Below are 16,147 nucleotides of genomic sequence, written 5' to 3' on the forward strand. Positions count from 1 at the left end.
TGCTCACCTTTATGTCCCTGGGCCTGACGGAGGCTGCCTGCCATCTCTATAGACACCAGGGAAATCTGTCCAATGCATGTGTTTCGGGATATCTAATCATCAAGGCCACGATTGGAAATTAAAATCTGAGTCAATACGTCTCAGAGCTTTCCTAATAAGAACTCAGATAGCAGTATCTCAGCAGGCCGTAGCTCAGGCCGCAACTGAATCTGAGAGGAGGGAAGCTAATTGGAGATCAGCTGTTGAAATGGAAATAAATGGAGGGTCAAGAATTAAGAGAACGGAAAGATTAATAATTCATTCCAAAACAGCAGAGGGAACAAACATGGCATCAGGTTTTGTTTGGCAATTGTGTCATCTGCAAAGGAAACGTGAGGAAAAGAAAAATCAGTCACACTTTGCACCTAGACTCTGAGGAACTGGAATACTAACTGTCCAACATGTCCCTTGCAGTTGCTAGCATGGTCCCTGTGGTTTGCCTGGGCTGATCGATCCGATTGTCAAAGGCCAAGAGAGTCAAGGGAAAAGGAATGCTCTAGGCAAGCTTGTAATAGGGGTTCTGAACAAAAATAGTGTTATGTGACTCCTTTTGCTAGCTCTGCTGACATGTCAAAATGACGGCAGGATGTTTATCATACACTGCGATGTTTATCTTACATAGGGCCTCTGCCCCAGGTGACTATCTTTGATTAATCAATTAATTATGGTATTTGTTAAGCACTTACTTTGTGCCAGGTACTGTACTAAGCGCTGGGGTGGATACAAGCAAATCGGGTTGGACACAGTCCCCGTCCCACGTGGGGATCACAGTCTCAATCCTCTTTATATAGGTGAGGAAACTGAGGCACAAAGAAGTGAAGTGACCGACCCAAGGTCACACAGCAAAGTGGCGAAGGCAGGATTAGAATCCATGACCTTCTGACTCTCAGGCCCATGCTCTCTGTCCTACGCCATGCTGCTTCTTACTATGCCCAGTGCTTAGCACATAGTAAGTGCTCAAGAAATAACATTATTGTTACTAATATATCACTACTTCTGAGATTTTTGCCGGCCTTTGTTTTTGTATTTTACTCTCTTCTGAGTTTGCATCCAGTTAGAAAGGAAGATCTTTCCATTGTATCCTGGCGGTCTAAGTACTATCTGAGGGTAATGGGTATATGTGACAAATGACTGGCAGAATGGATGGATGGATCCACGGTATTGCAAATCCAGAGCCAATATGACATTGTGTAGCTGAAGAGCCCATATCTAATTCTATGTGTTCACACTCTCCATATTTTCTGCCCATGAAGTGCCTACGAGGAACAGTGTCCCCACCCACAAAAAAACTAAGATTTTCATGGTAAAGATGATAGCCACCAACAAATGGATTATGCTTTTAGACACAATATCTGCTAGATGGATCCAAATAAATACGGCGAGTGGAGAATTGACTGAATTTCTTCATTGCCTTACAGGGATGGATGGGAGGGGCTTTCTCATCTGGCTCCTACTTTGGGACATTGGACTTTACACCAGGAGTCAGGATGACCAGTGTGGGTCTCTTCCCTTGTCTCAGGACCTGGAAGCCAGTTGTCAGGTGAGCTGCACATATTTTCCCTTCTTTCTCTTATAATAATAATAATGACATTTGTTAAGTACTTACTATGTGCAAAGCACTGTTCTAAGTGCTGGAAGGGATACAAGGTGATCAGGTTGTCCCACTTGGGGCTCACAGTCATCATCCCCATTTTACAGATGAGGTAACTGAGGCTCAGAGAAGTTATACAATTGTCCTACATCCCTGGGGCCTCTAGGACTTCCTGTATCATCTGATCTGGGGCCCCACTTCTCCAGAGTGAGACCAGGTGAGAGGGAAAATTTGTTCTCCCATCCAAACCCCCTCAGAAACTCTCAGAAATTGGTAGAAACAGCAACTATACTAGCCAGGGTCTTTGACCATCATAGATGAGTACCTTTGCTGGTGGCCATTTCTCTCAGGGCATTATTTCTGTTATTCCAAAAATTTATCTCAATTAAACCTCATTCTTATTTTAGAATATAAATAATAATAATTATAACAATGTAATTATGGCACTTATAAGGTACTTACTATGAGATAAGCACTAGGGTGGATATTAGGTTATGAGATTGGACACAGTCCCTGTATTACACAGGACTCACAATCTACATAATAATAATAATAATTTATTAATTGCTTACTGTTTGCCAAGCATGGTACCACACTGGTTTATATAAAAATATTGATTGGACACAATCGTTGTTGCATCTGGGGCTCACAATCTCAGATGGAGGGAAAACAGGAATTGAGTCTTCATTCTACAGAAGAAGAAATGAAGGCACAAAGAAGATATTACTTGCACAAGAATACACAGCTGTCAAGTGGCAGAGTCGTGATCAGGATCTAGGTTGAAACTGATTTTGAAGTACAGTTTATAATGCATGATTATAAGATGCTCTTATTCTATTTCAGTACAAACATTTCTCCTGGGGAAGCTCACATTCGCTACTTAAGTGGAAACTCTGGCAACACAATAAGAGCAGCAATTCTAAAAGTGGTCTCTTGATTTGACATTAGTGAAGATTAGCTAAAAATAAAATGAGCTGCTTTGCCATCATAAGCAAAGAATTCAACATCTTGTTTTATTCCCGTGCCATATTGCTGATCTAGCCTTATCTTTTAATTAAACCTGAACTTTAAAATAAACGTTTCTGGCTTGCCAGTTTATTTAACAATACATCAATCCCATGCATCTAGATGTGGCAATTAGTATGCGATAGAAGGTCTTTATACTAAAATGATCACATCAAAGGGTCTAATTTTTTTGAACATCTGAGTTTGAGGTTCACTTATTAGAAAGAAGGAAAAAGAATGGTATGAAAACTAAAGAATTCTGATTTTAGATTGATTTTTAGTGCATGAAAGAGCAAGTCACCAGGCACCCACCTGGATTTCTACAAAGAATAATTAACTTTCCTAAACACGAAAAGTTAGCTGAGAAATAAGAAATCAATTATTCAGAAACACAATGTCAAGGTAGAGATGGTCAATAAAAGCATTTTATTGAGCAGTAGGCCTTGTATTAGAGAAGCAATATGGTCTAGTGGGAGCAGAACTGAGGGTTAGAGGGTCTGGATCATCGGTGTGACCTTGGGCAAGTCACTTTACTTTCTTATGCCTCAGTTTACTCATCAAATGAAGACTAAATACCTCTTCTCTACCTCTTCTCCTTTAGCCTGCAGTCCTGTGAGGCATAGAGACTGTGTCTGAGGAGATTGTATCTATCCTAGGACCTACCACAGTTCTTAGCATATAATAATAATAATAATAATAATAATAATAATAATGATAATAATAATAATAATAATGTTGGTATTTGTTAAGCGCTTACTATGTGCCAAGCACTGTTCTAAGCACTGGGGGACATACAAGGTAATCAGGTTGTCCCACGTGGGGCTCACAGTCTTCATCCCCATTTTACAGGTGAGGTGAGGCACAAAAAAGTTAAGTGACTTTCCCAAGGTCACACAGCTGACAAGCAGAGGAGCCGAATAAGTACTTAAGAGCTACCACTATCATTATTACTATTATCATCATCATAATCATCATTATCATTATTATTATCGAATATTTGGGAGAAAATAACAGGATTAGGACACATATTCCCTGGCTCTAAAGATGTTACAATCCAACAGGAGAGATTGAGATGATTGTCAGAGAGTGAAAGCTGAAACAAAGCAAGGACAAAGCAGAGAACTGATTGAACACGGCAGGATGAAACACCTGAACAAATAAGCAAATGCAAAGCTGTCTATATCTCTTCTGACTCCTTATCTGGAACCCCCCTCCTGGCCCCTCTGCAACTTCGTTTCCGACAGACAACCAAACTGCCCAGCTTCAACATCTTACTAAAAATCACATCTCCTGCAAGGGACCTTCCCCCATTAAGTCATCATTTCCCCTACTCCCTCTCCCTTCTTTGTCGCCTTTGCATTTGGATTTGTCCCCTTCATTCACCTCACTCTCAGGCCCACGGCACTTATGTACTTATTCATTTGTTCAATCCTATTTATTGAGCGCTTACTGCGTGCAAAGCACTGTACTACGCGCTTACATATCCGTAATTTCTGTTAATGTCTGTTTCTTCTTCTAGACTGCAAACTCCTCGTGGGCAGGGAACATGTCTACCAACTCAGTTATAATGTACTCTCCCAAGAGTTTAGTACATAGCTCTGCAATCAGTAAGGGCTCAATAATACAATTGATTGATTGATTGATGAAGAGAGCGAGTTCTAAACTGAGAGTACAGACTGGTTTCTCTTTTATTAATTACCTATATTAACTTCTCTAGAAATCCATACTGAGCAGCAGGTTTGTAGTTCCTCCGATGGGAATTTAGAATTGAGAAGCAGCATGGAGAAGTAACAGGGCTTAGTGGAAACAGCATGGCCTTGAGAGTCAGAGGACTTGCCATTTGCTTCCTGTGTGACCTTGGGCAAGTCACTTAGAGAAGCAGCATGGCTCAATGGAAAGAGCCCGGGCTCGGGAGTCAGAGGTCATGGGTTCAAATCCTGGCCCTATCAATTGTCAGCTGTGTGACTTTGGGCAAGTCACTTAACTTCTCTGGGCCTCAGTTACCTCAACTGTAAAATGGGGATAAAGACTGTGAGCCCCACGTGGGACAATCTGATCACCGTGTATCCTTTCCAGTGCTTAGAACAGTACTTTGAACATAGTAAGCACTTAACAAAGGCCATCATCATTATTATTATTATTATTATTATTATTATTATTATTATTATTACTCTGTTCCTCAGTTCCCTCGACTGTAAAATGGGGATTAAATACCTGTTCTCAATCAATCAGCAGTACTAATTAAGCATTTAATACTCACAGACCACTGTACTAAGTGCTTGGGAGTGTACAATACAACAGAATTGGCAGACACGTTCCCATCTTGTTATGACCCCATCTACTTAGCCTGTGAGCCCCACGTGGGGCAGAGACTTGTCCGACCTAATTAACGTGTACCACCCCAGAGCATAGAGCAGTGTTTAACACATTCCCTTCAAAGCCCTACTGAGAGCTCACCTCCTCCAAGAGGCCTTCCCAGACTGAGCCCCTTTTTCCCTCTCCTCCTCCCCATCCCCCCAAGCCCTATATCCTTCCCCTCCCCACAACACCTGTACATATGCTTGTACAGATTTATTGCTCTATTTATTTTACTTGTACATATTTACTATTCTATTTATTTTGTTAATGATGTGCATTTAGCTTTAATTCTATTTATTCTGACAACTTGACACCTGTCCACATGTTTTGTTTGGTTGTCTGTCTCCCCTTCTAGACTGTGAGCCCGTTGTTGGGTAGGGACCGTCTCTATATGTCTTCAACTTGTACTTTCCATGCGCTTAGTACAGTGCTCTGCACACAGTTAGCACTCAATAAATACAATTGAAAGAACGAATGAATGAATGACAACAAATACCGTAAAAAAAATAAAAGAAAAGTGACTGCTACTAGGCTTCCCGCCCTCTTCACCTCAGTTACATAAATCTCTCCTTAAGGGGATGATGGGGCACAGGTATTTGTCCAGCTGCTTCCCTTCTACATATTTATAATTTAATTGCAATGGATCTGGGAAAGATCAGGAAAAATACTGAACTAGGTATGTTGAAGAGTAAATTCCCAAAGAAATGTGGCATCCAACTGGCCCCAGGTTATTCCAAAGAGAGGTCAAATAATCTTTCTGGAAAGGGCCATAAAGTGATCAGATATCAATTTTGTTGGAAACCAGAATGCTGGAAAACTGTTATTAGTTTGCAAGTCTTCTCTTTCTCTCTCAGAGACTGCTTGTGTATGTGAGGAAGATAAGGGAGCCATATGGGTTAAAATATCCTAGCATTCTAAGATGATGGTACCCAGTCCCAGAGTGCTATGGAACTGAATATGAGCATATCGTGGGCATATTTCAGCTGAGATATGGATGACTAATCCCCTAAAAGCAGCTAAAACATCTGGGATCTGTAGCTGGTACAAGAAAAATAATTCCAATTCCAAGACATTTTATTTCTTTTAAAATTGTTGTGAGCAGTGTACTAGAATCTGGTACTATTTCGCTAAACCATAATCAGGTGAATTATAAGTAAATCCAATATGGGCCTTCACCTGCTTTGCCCAATCATCGGAGGGTAAATTTCTTCCAAACTGCACTAGAATAATAATAATAATTAAATAATTGTGATATTTGTCGGGTGCTTAGTAGGTTTACAACACTGTACCAAGTGCTGGGGTGGATACAAGCAAATTGGGTTGGACACAGTCCCTGTCCCACAAAAGGCTCACAACCCCCATTTTGCAGATGAGGAAACTGAGGCACAGTGAAGTTAAGTGACTTGCCCAAGGTCACACAGACAGACAGACGATAAACACGGGATTAGAATCCAGGTTCTTTTGAATTCCAGGCCCATAATCTATTTCACTGTTCCATACTGCTTATTCTTTGTCTTGGTTCTCATGTGAAAGAAACCAGGCCAGACACCTCTAAATTTCAATTTAGCTTATGGGTTGCAGTTTAACACTTTTGCTCCTCAGGATCCTTCTTCCCAGTCCTGGCATGCATGGACTGGACCAGAGCAGTGAGATTATTCTTCTTTTTTAGAACACTGGGGTGGTGAATTAATGAAGCAATTACACTGGCCTCTCCTAAAGCTCCTAAATATTTGATTTGACAACCAGCTGGCTCATGTCACAGATACTGATGGCCAAAGTAATGGCTTGGACACCTTGGGCAAGCCATTCTGGCAGTTCTACTTATTTTTAGATTTGAGGTGAAATGACTGTTTCAAGGTGATTATAGCATCAGTGTAATTAATAAGTAGGTTGTTGCTGAAATGACTATTTCAAGACTGTTAGGTATCCCTTTACTCCAGATTTGAATGACCAGGTTTGCCTAAGGATAATAGTCAGCCTCTCAAAGCCATTTTATCTTGATAATATGTAAATTCAGTAGTTTGCCTGATTTTCTTTCTTTATTTTGCATCCTAGGGCAGTGCCTATGAATTTTACTGCAGGGATCGTATTTTAGAATTTTGAAATAATCTAACCAAAATGATAATATTAATCTAATCTCATGATAGAACGTGAATGATTTGGGGAGCAAGATATAAGGAAAAATAAAATGTACTTTGCAAAATATTCTCATCATTTAGCAAAGAATACTTGTCTTTCCTTCCCTGAGTCAGTTGTATATAAAAATTAGGCAAATTGTTTGCCTGTGAATACTTCTATTGTTAGATCTTGGAAGAGACCCAGTCTCAAAAGTATACAAGGTTTTTCTATTCATCTTTGATTTTTCTATTTCTTTCGAATTTTCTGAAAAAATATGTATTTGGATGGTTAATATTGCCTAATGAAAACTTTTTTCATTCAGGTAAGCAATGATATTTGGAACTCAGGATTATACCCATCACTGAATGTTCCCACTGCATAATGGATTTGCTGGTTCTTACAGATATAAGTTTGTTCTGATGTACCTAAGCCTGTGATTTTTCTTTTATAAACAAAATCAAAGAATATAAAATACGTCCCCCCTTGTCATAGCAAGGATAGACTGGAGGAAAGGTATGCAGAGACAAACAAAACTTCAAATTTAGGGGAGGCAGCAGGGACTGTTAGAAACAAATACCACAGTTATTATTATTATTATCATTATTATGCAAATACCTAAAAATACTCCATTGCTCTTCCCAAAGACTCTTCATCAAAAGAAAATGAAATACATTTTTTGTAATGAAAGGGGCCTTTTCATGCCTTCCTGATATTGTACGAAGAACAGGGTAATTCGGTATTTTCACTCTTCAGAATCAGCTGGTGATGGTACATATAAGATAAACATTAACTGTAAGACCATTTGAGAAAGAGTATTAGTATCAGTAATTATTAAGCACTTACTGTGTGTACAAAGAACTATACTAACCACTGGAAAGGAATCCTTAGGTGATAATTAGACAGGATCCCTGACCCAAGCAGTGGCTAAATATCAGAAAATATTTGAGATCAAATGAAATGGCACTAATGGAAAAGAGACTACCCGAAGACTTTTTCATTAAGAAATTGATCTCAATGGGTTTAGGAAAAGTGAGATGGTGAACCACAGCATCAATAAGGAGAGGTATTAATGAGAAACCCCACTATCTCTTCCCAATTTATTCTAATAACTAAAATGTGGATTGAAACTAAAATGGAGGTGTGAATAAAAACTGCAGAACACTAAACTAAATCAAAACTTGTCAAGGGCATTGTGAGAACTTGCAAATCAACGTTAGTCAAACATTTGGGAATTTGAAGAAAAGGTGTTATTCAAGGTGCTACTTCTGTTAAAGCTATGCTTTTCCAACGTCATTACCTACACACCAAATTACAAACAGCAGTAAAGATTCTCTGAGGGTCAAGGCAAACGATATTTAAGGAGCTGAATTTCCAGGCATAGTTCTTCACATGGATGGCAGTAGCAGACAAACATAATAGAAAGTCATCGTTTCTCGCAAGTTTGGAAATCTGAATTGCAAAGATCTTCTGCTCAGCAAATGTTGCACATAACTCTGGGAGTTGCTACATCAGAGCAAAATATCATGTGCGTATCCCAGAAAGTCTTGACTTTAATATTAGGGTTTTTTTTTCAATGTTGGAACTTGAGAGAAGTATAGGGTCAGTTGATCGATCAATGGCATTTATTGACCAGTTGTTGTATACAATCTTCTAGACTGTAAGCTCGTTGTGGGCAGGAAAGGTGTCTGTTTTATTGTTGTATTGTACTCTCCCAAGGGCTTAGTACAGTGCTCTGTACTCAGTAAGCACTCAATAAATACAAATAATAATAATAATGGCATTTAATAAGCACTTACTACGTGCAAAGCACTGTTCTAAGAACTGGGAAGATTACAAGATGATCATGTTTTCCCACAGGGGGCTCACAGTCAATCCCCATTTTACAAGTGAGGTAACTGAGGCCCAGAAAAGTGAAGTGACTTGCCCAAAGTCACACAGCTGACAGTGGGCAGAGCCGGGATTCAAACCCACGTCTTCTGACTCCAAAGCCCGTGCTCTTTCCAGTGAGCCACACTGCTTCTCTGATTGACTGCAGCAGAGTAAGGAGGGACTTGAGCAGCATCACTTCTCAGCCTTTTGGCTAAGGTCAAGTGTAGTATCTGTTCATATCAGTTTACTATCTGATACGTCTTCGATGTGAAGATGCCGTGTTAAGCAGCTTTTTGGAGAAAGGAGGTGGGTTGGGAGCTTGCTCCATTCCCTCCACACATCGGTCTGGTATTGCAGTACTCCCAGGTTCAGTGCCCTTTCCCCATTGGAGAGGTGAGAAAATTTAAGGAAGCAGCGTGGCTCAGTGGAAAGAGCACGGGCTTTGGAGTCAGAGGTCATGGGTTCAAATCCCAGCTCCGCCAATTATCAGCTGTGTGACTTTGGGCAAGTCACCTAACTTCTCTGTGCCTCAGTTACCTCATTTGTTAAATGGGGATTAAGACTGTGAGCCCCCCGTGGGACAACCTGATCATCTCGTAACCTCCCCAGCACTTTGAACAGTGCTTTGCACATAGTAAGCGCTTAATAAATGCCATCATTATTATCGTTATTATTATCAGGAGAGCTGAGCCCCATCCCCTTTCTGATTGACTCCACAGCCAGTAGGATGAACAATATCCCACCCTATGTAGTTGGGGCTCCCACAGACCCCTGCCGAGGATGGATTTGACCAGTAGCAGCGACGTAAAAGTCATCATCAAGCAGGTCATCGCCACAGCCACAGTGGTGATTTCTGTGACGGTTGATCTGAGCTGTGAGGAACCTGGAATCCTGCTGCTCCTTTAATGTCTATCATCATCTTGACTTTTGTATTTTAGCAGCATCGCATTGTGGGTAGAGCATTGGCTACGGAGTCAGAAGGTCCTGGGTTCTAATCCCTGTTCTGGCACGTGTCTGCTGTGTGACCTTGGGCAAATCACTTTACTTCTCTTTGCCTCAGTTACCTTATCTGTAAAATAGGCATTGAGACTGTGAAGCCCATGTGGGACAGGGGCTGTGTCCAACTTGATTTGCTCGTATCTATCCCAGTACTTAGTACAGTGCGTGACACATAGTAAGCACTCAACAAATACTATAATTATTATTATTTTTATTACTATTATTACTATTACCATTATTTGTCTGACACATACGCTCCACACCTTATTCTTAGATTGTGTGATCCTTGGGGGCCAGGGACCATGTCTTATCTATTTATTTATTTCCCCTAGCTTAGATGGTGCTTTGCACATAAGAGGCAATCGAGAAGCATCACTATTGTCTTGCCTTATGCAGTCGAATTGTTCCGACCCATACCGACGCCATGGACACATCTCTCCCGCAACACCCCATCTCTATCAACAATCGCTCTGGAAGTGTATCCATAGAGTTTTCGTGGTAAAAATATGGAAGAGGTTTACCATTGCTTCCGTCTGCACAGGAAACATGAGTCTCCACCTCAAATCTCTCCCATGCTGCTTCTGTCCAGCACAGGTGAGTTTTGACTTGTAGCAGATTGCCTTTCCATCGCTAGCCACTGCCCAAGCTAGGAAAGGAACAGAATGGACAGTCTTTTTCTTGACTCTCCCTCCCTTATTTGAGATTGATAGGGTACTGGAAACTCTCCATGTGCGACCCTGAGAGGGAAAACATCAGCATTACTACTAATCAATCAATCGTATTTATTGAGCACTTACTGTGTGCAGAGTACTGTATTAAGCGCTTGGGAAGTACAAGTTGGCAACATATAGAGACAGTCCCTACCCAACAGTGGGCTCACAGTCTAGAAGGGGGAGACAGAGAACAGAACCAAACATATTAACAAAATAAAATAAATAGAATAGATATGTACAAATAAAATAAATAAATAAATAAATAAATAGAGTAATAAACATGTACAAACATATATACAGGTGCTGTGGGGAAGGGAAGGAGGTAAGACGGGGGGATGGAGATCACTAAGATCACTAATACTACTATTGGTGATGGTGTGAGCCCAATCATCCCCACTCCTTCTCCTGGTCCCCCTGATCCTGACTATATGTACTGTGAGGTCAATCAGCAATCACAACCGGTGCAGTCTACAGCCACTGAGCGGACTACTGAAAAATTGCTTTGGCAGTCCTGGCAGCCGCTGTTATATATCCTGACCCATTTTTCATAAGCGATGCTGAATATGGCATTCAGGTCGGCTTTAGTGGGTGTGATAAGATAAAATAAAAGACAGGGCTGACTGCCCTTGCTGATAAGAGGATATTAACAATGGAGGCTTCAGATTCTACTGAGTTACTGGATTTTCACCCCAATCAATATGTGACTCCTGTGAACAACAACCACAAGACAAGAGCACCAGGTGGTTTATCTAGACGCAGAGTCAGGCAGAATGTAGACATTAGAAGATGGCTGTGAAGCCTGCATGAAACGTTGGCTGAAGCGAACTCAACAGGGAGTAATCCTCATGTGAAATGTGTTCCAGATTTGAGAACCTATATCTACAAAAGGACACATACACACACAAACACAATATTTTTAAGAAGAAGGATCATGTCCTAATGATCCTAGAGCAAGCATCTTACAGCAAGGGCCTGGATTCAGAGGACACGGATTCTAATCCCAGCTCCACCACTTTCCTTGGGCAAGTCACTTAACTTCTCTGAGCCTCGGTTACCTCATCTGTAAAATGGGGATTGACTGTGAGCCCCACGTGGGGCAACCTGGTCACCTTGTATCCCCCCCCAGCGCTTAGAACAGTGCTTTGCACATAGTAAGTGCTGAACAAATGCCATCATTGTTATTATTATTATTCTGGGCCTCCATTCTCTCATCTGCAAAATGGGGATTCAATACCCCTTCTGCCTCCTACTTTGACTGTGAGCCCCACGAGGAACATGATTTTCTTGTACCTTCCCCACACTTAGTACAGTGCTTGATACACAGTAATCACTCAAGAAATACCACTATTTCTAGGAGTAATAGTGTCATCATTTTTATTATTTTTATTATTTTACTCATGGCTATAATTCATTTGAGATTCGAAGCCTGTGTGGGCTGGGTCTAATCATTTTGAAAATATTCTGAGAAATATCTCAGGTAAATGATTCAATTGTCATGGACTTTAATGGAATTAACTCTCAATGCCGTGTGGTTCATATAGGCCCTTCTTAATAATAATAATAATGGCATTTGTTAAGTGCTTACTTTGTGCAAAGCACTGTTCTAAGCGCTGGGGAGGTTACACAGTGATCAGGTTATCCCTCGGGGGGCTCACAGTCTTAGTCCCCATTTTACAGGTGAGGTAACTGAGGCACAGAGAAGTTAAGTGACTTGCCCAAAGTCACACAGCTGACAATTCTTATGTGACGAGCTCATAGAAAGGGCTGAAGATGGCATTCTTTCTATATGCTGGTGGAAAGAAACCACTTTGCATCATTGTAGAAATCTGTAATGTTGAGTTTACAGACTCAGAAAGCCATTTTCTCCCAGTTCATTTTAGAGTGGTAAGGACTTCAGAATATGTAATAAATAATAGGGAAGAGAAATGAGTGCTCTTTATTGCTGCAGATAATGATAATAATGATCATAATCATAATAATCATAATTTTGGTATTAGTTAAACTCCCACTATGTGCCAAACACCATACTATTCTCTGGGTAGATACAAGAACATCAGGTAGGAGGGAAAACAGATACTGAACCCCCAATTTTGCAGATGAGGGAACTGAGGGACAGACAAGTTAAGTGACATGCCTAAAGTCACTGAACAGATACATGACAAAAGTGGGATTAGAACCCAGGTCCTCTGAACCCCTGGCCCATGTTTTGATACACAGTAATCACTCAAGAAATACCACTATTTCTAGGAGTAATAGTGTCATCATTTTTATTATTTTTATTATTTTACTCACGGCTATAATTCATTTGAGATTCGAAGCCTGTGTGGGCTGGGTCTAATCATTTTGAAAATATTCTGAGAAATATCTCAGATAAATGATTCAATTGTCATGGACTTTAATGGATTTAACTGATTTCCTGGCCCATGCTTTTACCACTAGGGAACTCCATGTCTTTTAGTTCTCAGGGTGTCAATACCCTAATACCTTGAAGAAAAGTCAAACAAAACATTCCTCTCAAACACCTTTCATTTAAGCCCAACTCCACCTGCTTGCCTTTCTCTGAGGCTTGGCTTGAAAACTGCTTGTACTTTCCACTTCATTGTCACTAGAAAGGTGCTGTGAACCCTATTTTGGGAACAGTGAACCAAGTGGTTGCTAAAGGTCGTGGCTGTCAGTCAATCAATCAATCAAATTTATTGAGCCCTTACTCTGTGAAGCGCACCATACTAATAGTGTTGGAAGACCTGTTCCCTGTCCAAGGGAGCTCACAGTTGTAGAGAAATCATCTGAGGGTTAGTTTTCAAGGAGAGCAAGTCACACAGACCTGTTCCCTCAACCATAACAGCAGCTGGGGTCAGAGAGAACACATTTCTTCAGGAAATCCAGAGCTGTCAAAGTGCTAAAGCACCTTCAAGAGCATCCTCGCCAGTAAACCAATCTAAGGGCTACTCTTTATGAGTCCCATGATAATAATAATAATAGCAATAATAATAATGGTATTTGTTGAGTGCTTACCATGCGCAAAGCACTGTTCTAAGTGCTGGGGGGGGGAATACAAGGTGATCAGATTGTCCCACATGGGGCTCACAGTCTTAATCCCCATTTTACAGAAGAAGGAACTGAGGCACAGAGAAGTTAAGTGACCTGCCCAAAATCACACAGCTAACAAGAGGCGGAGGTGGGATTTGAACCCATGACCTCTGTCTCCAAAGCCAGTGCTCTTTCCACTGTGCCATGCTGCTCTGGTTCCTTGAACCAGACAAGGGCTTGGGACAAGCAGCGTGGCTCAGTGGAAAGAGCACGAGCTTTGAAGTCAGAGGTCATGCGTTCAAATCCCGACTCCGCCACACCTGTCTGCTGTGTGACCTTGGGGAAGTCACTTCAACTTCTCTGATCCTCAGTTACCTGATCTGTAAAATGGGGATTAAGACTGTGAGCTCCACGTGGGACAACTTGACCACCTTGTATCTTCCCCCCAAGCGCTTAGAACAGTGCTCTGTACATAGTAAGCGCTTAACAAATACCACCATTATTTTTTAGACTGTGAGCCCACTGTTGGGTAGGGACTGTTTCTATATGTTGCCAACTTGTACTTCCCAAGCGCTTAGTACAGTTTTCTGCAAACAGTAAGTGCTCAATAAATACGATTGATTGATTGATTGATTGAACAACATTAACTGGTCTGTGAAGCACCCTACCACCCATTAGAATTTCCAGCTAGAAATCCCACATTGGCATAATTTGAGACACAACTGTGAAAGAGAGGAGAAGCACACAATAAGCATTCAACACATTGTTTAAAGTGTTTTAGCAGTGTCCTCTCGGGGCTTGCCATAAATGGCAAGCAGGCAAATAAGGAACACAACTGCTCTCATGAAGGGGCTGCTCAAATGAAGTACAGGAAACCAAAGAAGTGGTAGATTGACGAACCAGGAGGGGAATTGGACAGATCTTGAGTGAACCCAAGGTAGGTGTGATGGTGAAATGAGAAAGCAAGTAGCAGGGCCAAGTTTTAAAAGGACGGGACTGAGAGTCAGGAGACCTGGGTTCTAATCCAAGCACCTCCATTTACCTCCTGGATGATCTTGGACAAGTCAGTTCATTTCTTTGGGTCCTAGTTTCCTCATCTGTAAAATGGAGACAATAAAAATAACAACTGTGGTATTTATTAAGTGTTTATTATATTCCAGACACTGTACTAAGCACTGGGGTGGATACAAGTAAACTGGATTGGATACAGTCCCTGTCCCACATGGGGCTCACAGATAAGACAGCTGTTGTCCCTCCCGCTTAGACTGTGAACTCCAAGTGGGATAGGAGCTATGTCCAACTTGATTACCTTGTATCTATTCAAGTTCTTAGTAAGTGCTTAATGAATTCCACAATTATGATGTTTTTTGTTTCCTTTTCCAGCAGATGCTCACTGGAACTATTTTAAACCAATGCTCCTGGAAGCAGACAGAATTGGGGCTATGGGTTCACTACATCCTTAAAGAGTCGTTCATCCAATCATATTTATTAAGTGCTTACGGCATGCAGAGCACTGTACTAAATGCTTGTACTAAGTCCCCATACTCACATTAGGTATCAATGCCCACTATACCAACTAATAAACAAAGAAATGTTTCTGGGATTCCTGAATTAATCAAGCCTAGGATTCATATATATGTGTTCACATATATATGAATCTATGTGAACCAGACTTTTGCTCTAATTAGCATAGTGTGAACTCATATTTCATTAAGGCAGTAAATTTTCACAGTCAAATTTAACTTCAGTGCCCCAACTTTATTTATGCCTTCTCAGAAGAGTGCAGGTGTTTTCCAACTGAGCAGATGAACTTATCAGCGCGTGGAAATGATAGAGTACATAAGTATTGAAAAGTTGCCCAAAGTAATGAGTCGAGCCTGTTCTCTTCACCCAGCTATAGAATTCTAATAACCAGAAAACTAAGTATCAGAGAATCCTAAAATTCTAGATTCCCAGAGCCAGAAGAAACCTCCAGACCTTCTTCGTCCCATTTTCCTGCCTCTGAGTGAGTAGTAAGCCACCAGAACAGATGGCTGTCTGATTCATTCATTCATACATTCATTCATTCAGTCGTATTTATTGCGTGCTTACTGTGTAAGCAGAGCACTGTACTAAGCGCTTGGGAAGTACAAGTTGGATCTGTTTGAGAGTTCACTTCAGGAAATATTTCCAAATTGACTGAATGAAGGGTCTTATCCTAAATGGGTCTCCCTGTAGTATTTGTCGACACAGACCTAGAGTAGGTGTTCAGAATAAGACTGAGTAGAAGACAGGGGTGAAAGGGAGAAGTGCATCAAATTAGGCAAGCCACCGTGAGATCTTGAAGTAACAGAGATGATAAAGAAAGCTGTTGCATCTCTTCACAGCCCAGAGGACTCTATTATTGCTCACTTACTGTTCAGTGAAGAGTTAGTAGACTAAACAA

General features: G+C 41.0%; 1 non-coding gene across 1 annotated transcript; it reads left to right on the plus strand.

The window, feature by feature from the left end:
• Positions 1–9,171: 9,171 nt before the first annotated feature.
• Positions 9,172–9,362, plus strand: LOC119920301. Its single transcript, XR_005448058.1, has one exon. It is a non-coding gene; the product is annotated as a U2 spliceosomal RNA (small nuclear RNA).
• The last annotated feature ends 6,785 nt before the right edge of the window (positions 9,363–16,147 follow it).

This window comes from Tachyglossus aculeatus, chromosome X1, assembly GCF_015852505.1.
Source record: "Tachyglossus aculeatus isolate mTacAcu1 chromosome X1, mTacAcu1.pri, whole genome shotgun sequence".
Lineage (NCBI taxonomy): Eukaryota > Metazoa > Chordata > Mammalia > Monotremata > Tachyglossidae > Tachyglossus > Tachyglossus aculeatus.